General features: G+C 26.6%; 1 protein-coding gene across 1 annotated transcript in view; it reads right to left on the bottom strand.

The window, feature by feature from the left end:
* Positions 1–15778, bottom strand: part of LOC117177860 (inaD-like protein) — a 167979-nt gene extending 152201 nt beyond the window's left edge. Inside the window, exon 1 of the mRNA XM_033368888.1 lies at positions 15688–15778. The gene's annotated coding sequence lies outside the window, so the exon portion shown is untranslated. The remainder of the gene's footprint in view (positions 1–15687) is intronic.
* Between the last annotated feature and the right edge of the window lie 4488 nt (positions 15779–20266).

Genomic DNA, 20266 nt, shown 5'->3' with positions numbered 1-20266 from the left:
GAAAAGAAATGAATTTTTAAACAAAAAAGACAAATTTTAAATAAAATACACTCGTACCTCAAATTCTGTGCAAGCTGTTGTTATGCCAGCTTTCAAATAAAGTTGAAATTTTAACATAGGAAGATTTTTCAGTCAATGAGGAAAAAAATTGTATTCAAAATGTTCCATTTTCAAGCCAACAAGACGGGCTTTGTAAAAAAACAGTTTAATTTTCAAAGAAGGTTAACTTTCTTCCAAAAATACGGGTTTTCGACAAATTATCTCAAATTTGAATTAAATAGTTGAATTTTTAACAAAAATGGAGTAATTAAATTTTCATACAAAAAAATCAGATTTAATTTTAAAAACTAATTTTCCTTAAGATAGTTAAGGTTATAACCGCGAAATATGAATTTAAAAAAAGTTAATTTTAAAACACATAGTTATATTTTTGATTGGAAAAATTAATTTTTAAGCCAAAGAATAAATTTTTAACAAAGTAAAACCAAGAGATGAATTTCTTACTATAATTATTATAAATCCTTTACCGGATAAATAAATTTGGAAGAACGTAGTTTAATTTCAAACAAGGAATTGAATTTTGACCATAAAAATATACATTTTCAGCATAAAATATAATATTTGTTATGTCAACAAAGAAAATTTAATTTCAATTAAAAAACAACTGAATTTGACCAAAAAATACGAATTTTAAACAAAATACTTGAATCGTGAAAAAAGAGGAATTTTCAACAAAATATAAGCATTTTCTTATCAAAATGATAAATGTTTAACCAATTAGCTGATTTTTTCAATTTGAAAAGCTAACTTTGAAACAAAAATGGAATAGTTAAATGTTCATTAAGAAAAAAAATGTCTATAGGAAAAAGAATTTTCCTTAAAATAGATACATTTTCAATCAGAAAGTTAATTTTAAACCAAATAGTTACATTTTTACTTACAAATTAATCTTACAAATTTAATTTACAAATTTACAAATTAATCTTCAACTCAAAAATCAAATTTTTAACAAAGTAGTTACGTTTTCAACCAAAGATATGAATTTCTTAGTAAAATTGTGAATCTTCAACAAGGAAAATGAATTTTGAAGAAAGTAGATCAACTTTCCACCTAATTAACCTAAATTAATTAACCTAAAAAGGTTAATTAACAGCAAAAAATATAAAGGCTAATATTTAAAAAAAAATAATTTAAAATAAAAAACAGTTGAATTGAACTAATTAAAATCAATTTTGAACAAAAATGAAATGAATTTTCAACGATAAAGTTGATTTTCAATTGAAACTGTTTAATTTTCAGTCAAAAAATTGCATTTCTAACCAAGAAGATGAAATTTCTATAAAAAGAAATTAATTTTCCAATCAAAAAGACAAATTTGTAAAATGGCAGTCTTCCATTAGCAATATTTGGATTCATTTTTTTGTTGCCGTTGTCCCACATCTATTAAAAGTAATTTGTAAAGTAAAATCCGAGGACTGAGTGCTTAGAGGAAAATTAGAATTCTATTAATTTAAAAAAATTTTGTTCACTTAATTATATTTTTTCAAATAGCAGTCTTCCGGTTGGGATGTTTTGATGGAATTTTTTCACTATTGTCTGCCATAAAATGGAAGTAATTTGTGAAATAAAATCCAGAAAATGAGCTTTTAAAGGAGAATTAAATTTTGTTAATTTTCTTCATTTTTCATCATTTAAAACATTTTTTAAATTTAATAATTTTAAAAAAATTGAATAACTTTTTTTAAACAGTAGCCTTTTTCAGGGATAGTAGGATCTATTTTTTGGCGTTTACCTCAATAAAGTATTAGTAATTTCTAAAACAAAATCAGAAAACGAGTGATTAGAGGTATATTAGAATTTTTTTAATTTTAACGAAAATTTAACAAATACTTTAATTTTATGGTGTTTCCAATATAAAGTAATAGTAATACATTACAAAATATCTCAGAACTGAGCAGTTAGAAGAGAATTATAATTTTTTAAATTTTATCCAATTTTTAATGTTTAATAACATTTTTAAATAACAGTCTTCTGGTAGAGATATTGGTACAAAACTTTTGTGGGTATTGTCCTAATAAAATACTAGTAATTTAAAGAATAAAATCTGAAAACCTAGTGTTTATAGGTACATCCGAATTTTTTAGACATTAATTAAATTTTAAAATCAAATATATTTTTTGAAATGGCAGTCTTCCGGTAGGGATATTGAGGTGAAATGCGTATGCTTTTTCCCGAAATAAAATACAAGTCATCTATTAAAAATATCGTTGAACAGATCTTTTAGACGAAAATTATAATTTTTTTAATTTTAGCCAAGTTTTTAGATTGAAAATTGTTTTTAAATAGCAGTCTTCCTGTAGATATATTTAGATCAAATTCGTATGCGTTTTTCCGAAATAAAATACAAATCACACGTTTTAAAAAAATCAGAGAACAGAGCTTTTATAAAGAAATGATAATTTTTAAATTTTAGCTAATTTTTTTAATTTAATAATTTGAATTCTGTTTATTTTTAACCAATTTTTAAAATTTACTACATGTTTTGAAATAGCAAACTTCCGGTAGGAATATTGGAATGAAATTTAAATGTTGTTGCCCGACGCAAAATACAAATAGTCTGTTAAATAAAAGCCGAGAACTAAGCGCTTAGAGGAAAATAATAATTTTAAAATAATTTATAAAAATAATTATAAAATAAAATAATTAAAACTTAAAAGTTAAAATTTGTAAAGAAATTTAAAGTTTGCATTAATCGAGTATAAAATTAATAATAAACTTTAATGCACATATTTCATTCTTTATGAATGTAAATGATTGGAAGTGGCATATGAAAAAAAATTGTTATTAAAATAAGTTCTTCATCAAAATCTATTGTTCATAGGTGAAATGGTTTTTATAAAAACTATTGCGAATAAAAATGTTTGATTATCATGTTCAAAAACTTAAAAAGTTTTCATCAGAACTCATACAGTAAGCAATTAACACTTTTTGTTAACGATTTTGCTATTTTCCTACTATTTCGAAGAAAATAACACTAAAGGTAATATTTTCTCACAATTGTCTGCTAATGCTACTATTTCTTTATTATTCCTTAAAACATATTTTTGAACTTCTTCGATAATTGGCCACATTATGTCTCAATGGATAATTAAGGATTATCAACAAAATAGTTAAATTTTCTACTAAATTTTTGAATTTTGAAACCAGCAAACGGACTATTTCTCAACGAAACATTTGAATTTTTAACCGCAAAATACTAATTTTTACCAATAAATGTAATAGTTGATGTTCAAACAAAAAAGATTTTAATTTTAAATAAAAAAAAGTTGCAGGGTGGCGACTTGACTGGGAAACCAGGAAAGACCGGGAATTGAATTTAAAAACCGGACAGGGAGTATCGGTAAAGAAATCAAATTTCCCTTGGAACAGGGAATTTTTGACATGGAACGGGATTTTTTTAAATAATTAAAACTGGGATTTAGAAGAAAGGAGTGTTTGAAAAATTCCTGTTCCAACTCAAAATTCGTCATAATTTAAAACTTTCTTCTTCCTTATTTTAGAAAAAAAGGAATTCAAGTAGTAGTTAAAGCCTAAACTCTGTTGTTGAAAATCAATGTTTTTAATTTAAATTTTTTTTTGAAAATCCGAATTTTTTTTGGTTAATAATTAGATTTTAACGAAAAACCCAACTATGCTCTTTTTGGTTTCAATATGATCTCTTTTAGATGAAAATTCATTTATTTGGTTCAAAATTGATATTTTTAAATTAAAAATTAAACTATTTTTTAAGCCATGTAATTTGTAGAAAATTAATTGTTTTTTTTTTTGTAGAAAAATAAAGTTATGGGTTCAAAATTCATTTTTTATAGGTTTTAAATTCTTCCATTCCAGTTTAAGATTAATCATTTTAGTTGGAAACTCATCACTTTGGTTAAAAGTTAATTTTTTCAACTCAGTATTTAAACGTTCCAATTTTGATGGGAAATTTACCTTCTCTACTCTCCTTGTTTAAAAATTATTTATTTTGGTTAAAAAATTCGAATATTCCAATGGAATATTCATCATTTTACTCGAATATTCATTTTTTCACAGAAAATAAAATTATTCAATTTTTGGGTAAAAAATTATATTTATTATCGAAATTTCGTCTTATAGTTGAATATTCATTTTCTTAACTTGAAACTTAATTATTTCAGTTTTGGTTGACAATTTATCTTATTCAGTAAAAATTATGTTTTTTTCTGATTGAAAGTTCAACTAAATTAATTTGCAGAATCACTTTTTTTTGTTGAAAACTAATTTTGTTGAAAAATTGATTTCTTTTGCAGAAAATTAATCTTTCTGTACGAAAATTAAGCTTATTATTTAAAAATGCATCTTTTTAGTTAAAAATTCAAGTATTTCAGTTAGATATTTTTTAGTTTAGTTAATAGTCAGTTTAGTAATAGTTATCTATTTGGTTTAAAATTTTACTATTCCAGTTGATGATTCATAATTTTATTTGAAAATTCATTTATTTTGCAATTTTTTCTCTGTTGTTTTAAAGGATGTTTAGAATGAACGACATTATTTAAAATAAATTTTTGCGTTTAGAAATAAGTATGAAAGTTTTTCTTTTATTTGACCCGGAAAATTGAAGAACTCGACCGGATAAAACCGAGAAATGACCCGAACTTTGAAATCGTATGCCCAATCGCCACTCTGACTTGCATATAACCCAAAAAGACTGATTTTTAACAAAATACATACATTTTATACCAAATAGTTAAATTTCAAACCAACAGAATTAATTTTCTATAGAAAAAGACCATTTTTTTCAATGCTTGAATTTTCAATCAAATACTTAAATTTTCAACTAAAAAAAACAATTTGAAACCAAAAAATAAATTGTTAAGTTATAGTTAAAAAATTAATTTTTAATAAAGAGAAAACTCATTTTCTAAAATGTTGTTGAATTTTCAAACCAAAGAGAGGAATTATCTATGAAACAGTGACATTTTCAACCTGGAAATATTAATCTCCAACAAAAAATTTAATAGTTTTAATATTTAATCCCAAAAAGATTTTATTAACAAATAAAAAATAGTTGAATATGACCAAAAATGATTAATTAAACAATAATACTTGAATCCTCATTTAATCTAGATTATTTTTCATCAATGCAGTTGCATTTTTGACAAAGAAAAAAAACTGATTTTCTACTATAGATGGGATGTTAGTTCAATATATTTTTACCTTATTTTTAGTTTATATTTTTCGTTCTTAAATTTTGTACCTAAATAGTGGAATTTCCAAACTAAAAAAGATACATTTTCAACCAAAAATGGTTTCGTTAAATTTTTATTAATGAAAATTAATTAACAATAATTTAAACCTATTCTCTGTAAAACAATTTAATTTTTTAACCAAATAATTCAGTTTTATACCAAATCAATGAAATTAATTCTCTATCAAAAAACACAAACTTTCAACAAAATTCATACATTTTTAAGCAAAATTCTGAATTTTCTATCAGAAAACACGAATTTTCAACAAATTACATCAATTTTTAACTAACCATTTCAAACAATAAATTTAATGTTAGTTTAAAAACATATTTGCTTAATTTCTAATCTATATTTTTCATTCTTAAATTTTTTACCTAAATAGTTGAATTTTCTAGAAAAAAAAACAAGATTTTCGAATTTTTACAAAATAATTAAATTGACTGTTAAAAAAATATAATTTGTGACAAAACAAAAAAAAAAAAGAATTTAGAAATGAAATTATGAATTATAGAAGAAAATGTATATATTTAGAAACTAGATCAACTTGCAACCAAGTAGTTGAATTTTCAATATGAAAAAACGAATTTTCTATCAAACAATTGAATTTTTAACCAAAATGTATATATTTTTTATAAAAGTGTTTTGTTTTTTCAATAAAATAATTAAATTTTGAACCAAATAATAATTTTTTTCAATAAAAGAGTATTTTTAACTAAAAATTTAAGAGTAGACTTTTCAATCGAGAGGAATGAACTTTAAACCAAAAATAGCTTGATATTCTTATTGGATTCTACAGGGTGGGCCACTTTAATCGACGCACCCGAATTTCTCGGTTTCTAAGAGGTAATGGAAAAAAATGGTTTTGACCAAAGTTGTTCAGGATGAAGGGGGCCATTTATCTATGCAATTAGTTTTGACCCTGAACTTGATTTTTAAGGCCATTTGAAGGTCAAAGTGTTTTCTTAAATGGGAATCCCTATTTTTGACACCGGATTCGAAAAGAGCGGAAAATTTTATGTTCGCAAGGGCATTACAACATTTTTTCCATGAGTTTCAGAAGGTCACTTCAAGGTTAAATGCTAAAAAAAACTGTGGTTTCGATATTCGATTGAGTTTTCTGATAGAATAATCGTAGATAGCAAGCACATTTTAGCATTAGATCTTGAAATGATCTTTGCAAGATCAAAACAACAAGGACAATAATTAAAGTATCAAGGCTAACGTTCAAATTTTCAATCCTTCATAGTCGGTGGTCAAAAACAAGGTTTTCCGCAAGAAAAGTCTCTCTGACCTTCAAATGACCTTGAAAAATTATATCGAAGTCAACATTTTCACGATCTTTATCATATTGGAGTTGAGTATTCCCCATAAATGTACATTAACTACAATTATTCTATCAGAAAACAGAATCGAATATCACAACCATCGTTTTTTAGCATTTAACCTTGAAATAACCTTCTGAAGATGAAGAAAAAATTTAAATACCACTTTGCACGTAAAATTTCCCGTTTTTTTCGAATCCGGTGTCAAAAATAGGGATTCCCATTTAAGAAAACACTTTGACCTTCAAATGTCTTTGAAATCAAGTTCAAGGTCGAAACTAATTACAAATATAAATGGCCCCCTTTCTCCCAAACAAATTTTGTCTAAACCATTTTTTTCATTACCTCTTACAAACCGAGAAATTTGGGTGTCAATTAAAATGGCCCACCCTGTATATTAATTGAGTTTGCACTTAAGTAGAAAAATGAAAAAAAAACGGAAAAGATTTTAAAGTCTGCTACAAATAGATAGGAATTTTCATAACCTATTATCCAAACAATACAGTTTTAAGTAAACATTGAAGTTAATTTTAAATATTCAAAAAAATTTATGACACTATTCCCTATTTTTAAAAATTTGTTACATATTTACACTATTTTTTGTCCCTAAAGTGAGTCCAAGGCTTGAGTACTCAATAAATAATTAAACTATTACAAAATGATTTCTTGATTAATATGGGGCCAAATATAATTTTCTTTTACAATTGGATTAACAATTTTTCCGAGTCTAGATAAATCATTTTGTTTCATACGCTATAACCTTGTTGAAACATATAATTTTATGATAACATTTTCAGCGTGCGCAAAATACGATAAAATTGCACTGATCGTAAAACGTCGAGACTAGAGTATTTTATACCCTGGAATCTTGCTTTTTTCAAGGTTTTTATAGTTCTTAAAGCCCTTTAAGTAGCCTAATAATTTCTTTATTTCCTTTTGACGCCACCTAACTTGTTGCAAATTAATTAATTCATACTAATTGACCATGATTGCAAAATCTTTACGTAAACTTTCATTCTTGTGAAATTTTCAATTCTTGCAACCCTCAGTGTGCAGTAATACTTTTAAAATTAAATTTCAAAATAATAAATTAATAAAAATATTTGTAGGGATTTTACATAATTTGGGAGATCTGGACTTCAATTTACATTTCAAAGAATTTTATAGGATTATAGAAAACTTCAGGAGGCATTTAAGGAATTTGGATGATTTCGATGAATTTAAAAGGAGAATTTTACATTTTTGATGATTTTCGAAAGATATTGAATATTTCAAGATTCTATACGAAATTTCAAAAGATTTCTAGGGATTTCACAGAAATTGGTAGATTTTAACGATCTTGATACATTTAAAAAAAATTTTAAGATATCTTTAAGAAATTGTTAACGGGGTTTTCAAAGGTTTTATAGGATTAAAGAGATTTTTACAAATTTCAAAGGATTTTAAAGAATATAGTGTATTTGGGGATATTCCGAGAAATTGAATAAGATTTCAACGAGTTTTGTAGAATTACATACATTTTCAATGAACTTTAAAGAAATTTGTAATGACTTTGATGATTTCAATGAATTTGAAAAAAATCATTTTTAATGAATTTTGAAAGATGTTGAAGGTTTCAAGATTTTATGCGGGATTTCAGAAGATTTCATAGGATTTGAGGAATTTTGAGGATTGCTGAGGATTTTGAAGAATAATGTGTATTTTAAAAGATGCTGAGGCATTTAATGAGATTTCAGAGAATTGTGTGGGCTCATAGAAAACTTCAAAGTACTTTTAAGGATTTTTTAAGGATTTTGACGATTTCGATCAATTAAAAAATTAAGAACATTTTCAAGGAATTTCAAAAGATATTGAAGACTTCAAGACTTTATACGGGATTTCATCAGATTTGGGAGATTTTTAAGGTCTTAAATGTTTTTAAATAATGTGGTTGTTTTAGCAGATTCGGAGGAATTTAATCAGATTTTAATCAATTCTGCAGTATTAGAGAAAATTTCAAGGACATTTAAAATAATTTCAAAAGATTCCAATCCAATTAAAAAAAAGTTTTAAATATTTTTGATGAATTTTAGAAGGTATTAAAGATTTAAAGATGTACTGAAGTTTATAGGGTTTCACGGATTATTTATTTTATTTCAAGGGACTTTTACGGAATTTTGGCGATTTCTATTAATTAAAAAAAAAACATTTTCAAGGATTTTTAGAAAATACTGAAGATGTCAAGATTTTATGTGGGATTTCAACCGAATTCTAGGGATTGCAGAGGATTTGGGATGTATTTCGACGATTTCAATAAATTTAAAAAAATTAAAATTTTTAATGAATTTTAGAAAATATTGAAAACGTCAAGATTTTATGCGGGATTTCAAAATATTTCTAGGGACTTCACAAGATTTGGGGGATTTTGACCATTTCAATTAATTAAAAAAAAAAAACATTTGTCAGAAATTTTAGAAAATCTTGACATTTTCAAAGGACTTAAGAGAATATAGTGTAGGATTTTATAGGATTATAGAAAATTTTAAGGGATTTGGAGGAGTTTTAAAAGATGTTGATGATTTCAATGAATTACAACAAAAAAATTTTAAACGAATTTTCGAAGATATATTGAACATTTCGAAATGCTATACTGGAATTCAAATTTTGTTATGGGATTTTACAGGATTTAAGAAATTTTGTCATTTTCAAAGGATTTCAAAGAGTATAGTATATTTTGTTAGATTCTAGGGAACTTAATGAGGTTTGCAAGAATTTTCTGGGATTATAGAAAACTTAAAGGGTCTTTCAAGAAAAATTAAAAGATTTACACGATTTTAATTAACTGAATTTTCGTCTAAAAACAATTTTAAGGTATTTTAAAAGATACTAAAGATTTCAAGATGTGGCGCGGAATTTCAAAGAATTTCTAGGAATATACTAGATTAAAGAGATTATTAGCATTTCAAAGAATTATTTTCAAGATTGTAGTGTATTTTGAAAGATTTCGTGGAGTTTAACGAGAAATAAAAAAATAAAATTTCAGGATACTAGGAATCAAGGAATTTTAAGGAATTTTAACCGATTGTTGTGATGTCAACGAATTAAAATTGTTTGCTAACATTTTAAACAAGATTTGGGAGATTTTTACGTTTTCAAAGGATTTTCAAGGATACAGTGTACACTTCAGGTCTTTTAAAAGCCGGTCCGGCTTTATAATTCCTAGAACTGCTGGTCCAGGCAGTTTCTCAGGGGACAGGGCGAGAGACTATTGCGACTCTTATCTCGTGAGGGTCGCAGTGCGCGATCACTCAGTGGAGTATATTGCGCAATATTGTGCGTTCTAATTGGAAACAGTTCAGGCGCGTTTAATAAAAAGACCTGTGCGAGGCAACCCACGAAAATACTATTATATGGAACTTTGGAATTTTTTCAACAAATAATTATATTATATTATATTTCAAAAATTAGAAATAGTAGAGTTGTAGAGAATTTTTTGCCGAAAAAAATGAGCCGTCAGTTATTAAAATGCAATAATTTTGATTAAAGTGGTAAGAAGCGACAGTGAGCAAAAATTCAACTGCAAAAAGCAGTTAAAATTAATTTTTTGTGTGAATTTTAACATTTTTCATAAAAAATAATATTGTTTATTCGTAATGACAGCAGTTATAATATTTAGATTCTTAGAATATTAGAAATATTATTTTTTTAGATATCTGACTTTTGGCACGAAAACTACCTTAAGCTGTTCAAATTTAATTTCATAATTTTTTTTCGATTCTTACTCGATTTGAAATTATTTTTCCTGGAAGCGAACTCTCGATTTTTAACTAATTTTTTTTTATCCAAATTGGTAAGCTTTGAAAACAAATTACGAACATTTCTAATACATGTATTTGTATAATCAATTACCGATAAACGTCAACATCAGTATTTTTGCAATATTTCATAGCTTTATATCATTTAAATTTGGTTTAAAATTCAATTTCCGGTGAAAAATAAACGAAAAAGAATAATTCTGAGGAAAATATTTAAATCCATTTAAATTTGATTTCAATCCGAATTTCTCGTCGGTAAAATTCTGTGTACAGTATAACGAGCCTATAACCGAGTGAGTCACGCTTACCCCGAAAGGGATTTGACTTAATGGTATAATAATAATTAAATATAAACTCGGCCATTTAAATAATGATGATACAGACAGATACATCACCTGCGGTAAATAAAACTGACATTGCATAAATTTCATTTTCAAGGGAAATTTAATTTATAAAGCAGCTTATGCAAGAACTCTCGAAGTAATATTTTCACCTACAAAGCGAAGGGAAATTGCATTCCAGTTATGATGCTAATGATGAAATCTCGAGAAGCGGTCGATAATGCAAATATAAAATAAAACGAAAAAGACCATTGGTCCATAATGCAAATTTAGGTTTCAGATTGCACACTCTTTCATTACGTAAATCCATGGGCGTAAAAGAAACATAATATCGGCCATTGCAGATCCATTTAGCAAAGTGGAAAAACAAATAAAGCCAGGAACAGAGATAGGTAGCAACTTGTTATAAGTAACTATATTACGGAAAAGTTACATTATTTTTAACTTTTAGGGTGACTTCCTTATTTTATTATTTTTTTGAAGTAACTTGAAACGTAACTTAGTTTCGATTTTTGCAGTGATTTAGAAATTTAATTTTAGTTACTTTGACGTTCACAGTGGGCACAAAATTTGGCGACGTCTTTACGACATCGTTACAGCATCTTTACGACAACTTTACGACATCCTAGGTCCACGTCGTTTCAGTGTCTTTGCAATATCGTAAAGACATCGTCAGATCATACGACTTATTTACGATATCGTAAAGACATCTTAACGACATGGACATAGGATGTCGTAAAGTTGTCGTAAAGATGTCGTAACGACGTCGTAAAGACGTCGTCAAATGTTGTGCCCACTGGGTTGCTTTGTGTTATGGGTATAGGGTGCATTATTAATTTTAAATTAAAATATTTTTTGATTAAAATATAATCGATTTAGAGAGAGTGAGACTAGCCCATTTTTTAAAGTCAGTTTTTAATTTTCAAAAGTTTTGTTTGACAAAGTATTAGGTATGGTTGGATCAAGAATTTAGTTGACTACGAAATTTTACTGGTGATTTTAAACAAAAAAGATTTGTTTATCAATTGTTATAAAAATTAAAATGATGTAAAATCTGTCAAGCCAACTAAATTCTCGATCCAAAAATACCTAATACGTTGTCGAACAACATTTTTTAAAATTAAAAAACTACTTTAAAAAAAGGGTCAGCTTAGCCCCAATCTTTTGATAGCAAGTTCAAACATTTGGTGACTTGGCCGAAAAATGACCGGGAAATGATCGTGAATTTAATTTAAAAACCCGGGAATTTACTTCAGATCGCAGAAAAATTTAAGCTTTCATTATTTTAATAATTTTGTTCAATTTAGAAAATTGATTTCTACTTTATCTACAGTCGCAGATTTTTCAGAATATCACAGTTCACTCTGATTAAATCATAATTTATTATTTGAAAAATCGTTATCTCACTTTTTCAAAAAATTGATTTATCACGTTTTTATTCGCTTACTCCTAATTTATTTTGACTTGGTAGAAGTAGTATTTCGAAGAAGAAATATTGCTGAATTATAATAGAAAATTTCATTACATTCTTCATTACGAATTCATCCTTCTTTAGTAAAAAAATTTTAAAAATGGTTGGCAATGTATCTTTCTTGGATGAAAATTCAACTATCTGCTTCAAAATTGATATTTTTTATTCCGAAATTAAACTAACTTCTTGAAAATTTATGTACTCTGTGAAAAATTCGCCCTTTTGTAGAAAATTAATCTTCATGTTTAAAAATTCTTCTTTTTGGTTAAAAATTCAAGTATTCCAGAAAATATTTATCAATTTTGTTGAGAATCCCTTTTTTTGCTTAAAGTTTCATTATTTTAATTAACAATTAATTTCTTTAGCTGAAATACGAGCTATTTGATTGAAAATTTCTTTCTTCTGCGGATACAAATGAGATTTTTTGCCTAAGCTTTAACTATTGTGTTCAAGATTTGTTTATTTTTTGGTAGAAAATTATTTTTCATTTGAACTGAAAATGTAACTATTATTCAATTTATGAAAATTAGTCTTTCCGGTTTAAAATTTAACTATTCCATTTAATGATTTACAATTTTAGTTAAACATTCATCACTTTGTTTAAAATTGTAACAATTTTTTTAAAGTTAGTTTTTTTTTATTGAAAGTTAGTTTTTTTTGGAAAGTAATTTTTTTAACTGAAAATTTGATTTATTCCAATTAAATATTTCATAGTTTTATTTGGAAATTCATCTGTTTAGTTAAAAATTGATTTATCTTACTTAAAATTTAATTATTTAATTTTTTGTTTAGATTTTATGTTTTTTGGTAAAAATGATTTTTTTGTTTATTTGAAAATTCAATTATTTCAGTTTAATAATCATTGTTAAACTTGAAACTCATCTTTTTTGTTTAAAATTAATCTTTTCCAGTCGGAAATTCATCATTTTAGTTGAAAATTCGTTATTTTTTCTTGATAATAAATTTTTTCAACTAAAAGTTTAACCGGGAAATGACCCTGAATTTTAAATCGTCAGACGAATCCCCACTATGATTCGGATTTTTGGTAAAAAAATTCATGCTTCTTGTTAAAAATTCAACCATCTGGTATAAAGTTCTGCTAGTTGGTTGAAAAATGACGATTTTTATTTATAATTTAACTTTTTGTTTAAGAAGTGTTGTTTTCTGTTGTTTTCTGTTAAAAATGTGTCTTCTCTGGATAAAAATGTACTATTTTTTAAAATTGTAAGGACTTTGTAAAATATTTAGTTATTTTGTTGAAGATTCATCGTTTTAGTGGAAAATGTAATTATTTTGTTTAAAATTTGTTTGCATGGGGGTAGAAATTTGTTTTTTGTACAAAATTCAACTATTTGGTTAAAGTTGAACTTTTTTGTTGGTAATTCAACTCTTTTGTTGAAAATTTATCTTTTTGGTTTAAAAATGATAGAAAAATCAACCAGTCGGTTGAAAATTAACTTTTTGGTAGAAAATAAATGTTTTCGGTTTGAAAATTAAAAAATTTGTTTGAAGATTCATGTATTTTGTTCAAAATTAAACTATTTTGTAGAAAGTCCAACTATTTTCCAACTATTCATCTTTTCCGCTTAAAAATTTAACTTTTTTGTTCAAGAGTGTTCTTTTTCGTTTCAAAACTAATTATTTCGATAAAAAATGTCATATATTTATTTTAAAAAAAAACAACTCTTTGATTGAAAAATATGAATCAAAAGCCTTTCTTGACTGGAAATTCAACTCTTCGGTTGACAAATTCATCGTTTTGGTTAAAAATTCAACTAGTTTGTTAAAAACTCAGATATTTTGCTGTACATGAAATGTTAAGAATTTAAAGCGTTTCATTTTGAATCATACAAAAGGCGTTTTTTCCAGAATTTGAACATTTTAGTATTTTTCAAATATTTTATCAGGCGAGTTATTATTTACACAGTACCGTGATACAGGAAAGTATAATTGCTTAAATTAAATTGTGAGTCGTAATTTTAACTAAATTTAAAATTTAATTTAAAAAAAAAATTTTTAATATATTGTGTATTTCTTATTTACTTTAAATAATATATTTTTATTACATTCTCATTAGGGAAGGTATTATATTTGTGTAAAATTTGACCCCCACCCCGTTTTTATCTGTTTGTCTGTCTGTGGATTTGTAGATTTTAGTTTGTTAGCACGATAACTTTTAAAAGAATTAACAGATTAGATTGTTCAACTTCATCAGTTAGCCATTTTTGATAAAATTCCAAAAAGTGAGCGCATTTTGAAAAATTTTGAGACCACTTTTTTCTAAATTTGAAAATTCTATGGATTATCCAAACAACAAAAGATTACAAAAATTTCAAGGATTTCAAAGACATTAAAAAGATTTTTATTTAATTCTGAAAGATTTAAGAAAGAGGACTTATGTTCACAAAAAATAAGAATTTGTTTATTTATGATTCTGATTTTTTTTTAGAAATTATTATCCAATAAAAAAAAGAAATGTTTTTTCTTTTACATGTATAAGAAATGGTTATTTAATTATTTGATTTAAAAAAAGGTTGCCTGGAAAAAATTAATTTCTTAACATGGAAAGCCTCGAAAAGACCTTGACATTTATTACTAGGAATCGATCGACACCCTGGTATATCAGACTTAATTTGTGGATGGCCCCTTATAAAATGTTGTATGACTATTTCACAAAAGTGTTTAAAAGAAATTTAGAAACAAATATTTGTTTTACATTAACATTATTGATCTCCTGGGTGTAAGGTTCTTTTAAATATAAAAGAAAATTTGACATACAGGCAGGGAAAATGAAAAATTTATTTGGGAAAAGTCAGGGAAATTCAAAATCGGGATTTAGTAGTAACCCTGTTTTGTATTAATAATTGTCTGTGAAAAAATCGACAACACGCATACTTTGACTTACTGAAGAGGAAGTAGGAAATTCTACATACCTTTTAGAACTTCAAATCCTATATTTTAGGTTTAGATTATATAAAACCTATCGATCAGGCTGTTTACTCTGCTCGCAGATCTGGGAAAACCCCGAATGATATTGGAAAAATATTACTCACGACATTTTCAAAAATAGTCTTTGATGAATCTTGAGAATATTTCCCAATAAAAAAATCAAGATTTCGAAAATAATCCTGTTTTGGTTTATCAACAATGCGACTAAACTATTTTTTGTTATCCTAATAATTTTGAGGTTGTAAGTTTAATTTTTAACACTCTTGACACACACGTGTTTTACACTGAGATGAGAATTAACGATGCTAAAAACTACTGATGTTAAGATTTTGAAAAATCTCGTTTTGACGATAATTATGAAATGATCGGTCTTAGAACTTTTATGTAATTTATTCTAGAATTTTCCATGATATTCTAAATGCAGCATGACCCGTAATAACTCAATTTGTCGAAACCGTACTGTGCATTCTCAAGGGATGTAACTCTACTCATCTAAATTCAAAATTAATTTCTAGACTGCATGCTTCTTGTTGGCGAACGTACCAGTTCGGTCGAGACTTGAGAGGGTAAATCTAATTCTAATATCGTAGACTTGTTCGCGTAAATACTTTATATTGCGAAGTCGAGAAATTCACTACTGTCTCCCGACTTTTTTTCCCATACGTCACTACAAACTGGCTTACGCTAATCTAATAGAAAAAGCTACGCCACAAGCGTTCTAGGCGCACATTATCGCAGATTTAATGAAGACGCCCCTAAGCAAACCTTACTTATATTTAAAGTATTTTTAGATCTTTTATAAAAAAAAAACATTTTATAAGTTTCTTATTTTGTATAATCATTAAAAACTCTTTTTTAAAATCTTGGTCGGGGCCAGGCCGCGCATGAAACACACGCCCAGATCGGGGCCAGGTCGGGACACCCGATTAGGAAACCCAATCGGTACACGATGAGTTTCATTATAATCCATTCATGAATTTCACAAATGGAGATTTAATATAAGTAAACTCGAAAATATCGAATAGTCCTCTCCTTTCGAAGGCTATTTTAATATTCTGAATTTCCAATTAAGTTATTTGAATTAAAAAATAACGTACTACAGGCACGAAAAGAAAAGGTTTCAGAATACAAAATTTAATTATACTTTTGAAAAACGTAAAATTATTGTGGATGGTATCAGTTTCGAGGAAAAGGTTTGTTTTTTATGAAAAAAATTGATTATAATCAGAAATATTTTAAGCAACAATTTTAATCTCTTGAAAAAAATGTTGTCTATAAAACTTTTTAACAAATTAGAAAAAGTTTTTTCGCAAAAAGATTCCCTACAACTTGACATTTTCGAATGCTTCCAAAGAAAGTCATCGGGAAATAACCTATGATTTACGATTTATTTACATTTTACTGTAAATAAATTGAATTTTCTGTCAATTGCATTACTTCTTGAAAAATTCGAGAAGGTGGTTGTATATAATTTTTTCGCCAAAAAATTGCGCTATCATTTATGAAATATTTTTATTTTTTTTTTAATCGGTTAATAAGAAATATAGACCAAACAACTTTTAAACAAGAATGTAAATGTTTGAATTAAATATTTCTGGTTGTTTTTAATATTATTTACAGAATATGAATTTAATTAATTTTTATTGTTATTAATTAATTTCAATCTAATGGACGTTTTTCTAAGTTGAAATATCATTGTTTATAATAAAAAAGAAAAAAACTTTGCTTATCATTTTAAACTTCGCGCGAAACCAATTAGATGGCGAATGCGACGCGCGCGCAGTTGAGTAACTAGCTCTTGCTGGAATGTTATGAACATTTGTCCTTAATATATTTCTGTAATCAATTTATTATTAATACAGAATCGAAGTTTCAATAACATAATTGATTGTATCACATATTTTACTCTTATAATTTAAAAACATTACAATTTTCTGCATACTGCAATTCATTTCTTGTCAATAGATTTGTCAATTTCAACTCTACATTAAATCGAAAAACCTTGAGTTCTTTAATAATAATTGAAAACAAAAGAACTTAATCAATTTCATCACATAATAATATTTGACTCATCTGATGGTAAATATACTAATTCTACCTAAAACAATTTAATTATTAATTTATTTGAGGTTAGGTCTCAATGAGCCCGCAGAGAGTAATTACTTACTCTCATCTTCCTCGCACAGGTTTCGAGGTCTACTGACTGGTGTTTGGTGCCTCCGAACACGTGGCTTACTCGCCTTATGCATTTTTAATCATTGCTAGAATATTATAAACGAGTAGTATGTATACAAATTTCACTGCACTGCCAGAAAAAATCAAGCAGCACTAGTTCTGCGAGCGCATGGAGATGGCGTTTCAGTAGGAAATCGGTCCGTTCGGGCCCAGGTATGGGCCACAGAGTTCTACCGATCAGGGCCAGATCGGGAAATCCGATCGGGGCCAGATCGGTATTACGTTTGAAATCGGGCGATTTCTGCACAAGTTTACATGGTGACTTTGTGAATCTCTTTTCCTGGGGTGATTGTTAGAGAGACTGATCAACGACCTCGGTTGGAGGAATGTTAGGAAAGAACGTGTTATTCAAATAAACAACACGGAATTCTAGGTTAATATAAAAAACTTCCCTCCCCCCTCACCGATAATGCCTCATACAGTTCTCAAAAAATTGAAGGTAGGATTCCTCAAATATCTTGATCATAGTTCTTTTATAAAAGAACGATGCTCAAAACATTTTCCAAATTATACCTTCGATTGATATTCAAGTCTGATAAGATTTTAAGCTAGATCACAATTCCTCAAATATCCTGAACATAGTTCTTTTATGAAAGGACTATGATCAAGAAATTTGCCGATCATACTTCTCTCATAATAGAACTATGATCAAGTTATTGGAAAAATTGTACTTTCGATTGGTATTGAAGACTGATATAATTTTGAGCTAGATCGGTCATTTAAAAGTGTTTTTTTGTTGTTAAAATATTTAACAAGCATCGGAGGTACAAGGCAAATATATACATCATGATTCTTTTATAAAAGAACTATGATCAAGATTTTTGCCGAATTGTACCTTCGATTGACATCTAGGTTTTGATAGGATTTTGAGCTATATCGGTCATTTAAAAGAGTTTTTTGTTTAGTTTGGAGATATAAATAAAAAAAATGTAAGGTGCGATTCGGCAAATTTATTGATCACGGTTATTTTATAGAAGAACTATGATCAAAAAATTTTCCGAATTCTACCTTCGAATAATATCTAAGTCTGATAGAATTTTGAACTAGATCGGCCATTTAAAAGTGTGTTTTTTTTTTAGTTTCGAAATTTAAAACAAAATTTACCTGGTTTCTATGAGGAAAACTTTGTCAATATCCAATACAGCAATACGATATCAAGTTTATTTGTTCGCGTCTTCGAGATACATCAATCGACCTAATGTTGAAACTTTCATGACCTACCAGTACCGATTTATGAAGTGCCAAAAAAATGGTTTTGAAAAAACTTTTTTTTATATATTTAAAATACAAGAATATTATTAGCAGTTTATTTGTTCGCATCTTTGAGATGTATCGATCAACAAACTATATGTACACCAAACTCTCGCTTTCAGTCAAGTGTCGGGGGTTGCCTTTAAATGGCCTTGGACTGATTTCGGGGGGATAGAAACGTAAACAGTGATGGCCGCCTGACTCGTTTCCAATTGGAATATATATCTATATATGTATAATGTCGCAACCGCTTTCGCCCTGCTCCCCTGAGAAATTACGGGAGCCAGCAGTTCTAGGAAGGCCGAGAACGGGGTGACTGAAAGCGAGAGTTTGGTGTATAACTAGTTTCTTTTGAGTAGTTACTGTAACTATTTAATCTTTTTTGGTAACGATAGTGATAACGAAGTTACTTTTGTAATTAAATAATGATAGTCGTAACGTATTTACTTTTGTAAATAAGTAACGAATTGGTTCACAAGTCGTTTTTACTAAAATCAATCAATGTTATTGTATATACAAATATTGTTTTCATTTGAACTATTTACATCCTGGTGTTTTGTATTTAAAAATTTTTTAAATTAGGAATCCTTTTCCATCCTGAAATTTAAAACTTTCTAAAATCTATATGAACACTTTTAGAAAGAAAAAAGAAACTAATTTTCAAAGATGAATATTCGTTTTTTTTTAAACTAATTTTTTATCTGAAAATTTAACTATTTTCTATCTAAAAATGTAATTATTTAGTTAAAAATTTAATTATTTTCCTTAAAATTCAACCATTTTCTTAGAAAATCATTTGATTAGTTTTAAAATCTAACGGTCTTGTAGAAAATTTGCTGACTGAAGATTTATCTGTTCCATTTTTGGAATTTTTCAATTGAAAACTCAACTATTTAATAGAAAATTAATCTTTTTTCGTTAAAAATTAAAATAATTGTTTTAAAGTTGAGCTCTCATGTTTAAATTTGTTTAAAAAATGTTTAGTATAAATGAATTTTGTATAAATTCCTGTTATTTTTTCTGAACAATTATTCTTTTTTGTACTGAAAATCAATATTTTTGGTTGAAAATTCATCTTTTTACTTAAAAACAAAACTATTTTCTTGAATTTTTGTTTAGTTTAACTGTTTTTTATTTAAATTGAAAATCTTTATTGGTTAAAATATCAATTAATACTCTCTGTGTTATATTTTGTATTGTATCCTTTTTAAACTTTTTAAAAAAGATTTATAACTTTAATTGAAAATTCATTTTTTTTATTTTAAATTAATGTTTTTTAACTCAAAATTTAAGTATTCAATTTTTGTTGTTGCTGAAAGTTTGTGTATGTTATTGAAAATTTGGCTTTTTAGTAGAAAATTAGTATTCATTAATTTATCTCTTTGGTCGAAAATGTAACTATTTTGTTGAAAATTCTTTCTTTTTTTTAATGGAAAATTTAACTATTCTGTTTAACGATTCAAGATTTTTTTTTTAAAATCAACTAATTCGCTGAAAATTTTAATTATTTTGTTGCAAAATCGCTTTGATTACAAAAAATTTACTTTTTCCCTGAAAATTTATCTTTTTCATTCTTTAATTTGAAAATTAAACGTTTTCTAAAACATTTTCTGTTGGCTATAGGAATTCGAAAAAT

The sequence above is a fragment of the Belonocnema kinseyi genome, chromosome 8 (genome assembly GCF_010883055.1).
Source record: "Belonocnema kinseyi isolate 2016_QV_RU_SX_M_011 chromosome 8, B_treatae_v1, whole genome shotgun sequence".
Classification (NCBI taxonomy): Eukaryota; Metazoa; Arthropoda; class Insecta; order Hymenoptera; family Cynipidae; genus Belonocnema; species Belonocnema kinseyi.
Note: the sequence above shows the minus strand (reverse complement) of the source record. Positions and strands in the feature narration are given on the sequence as shown.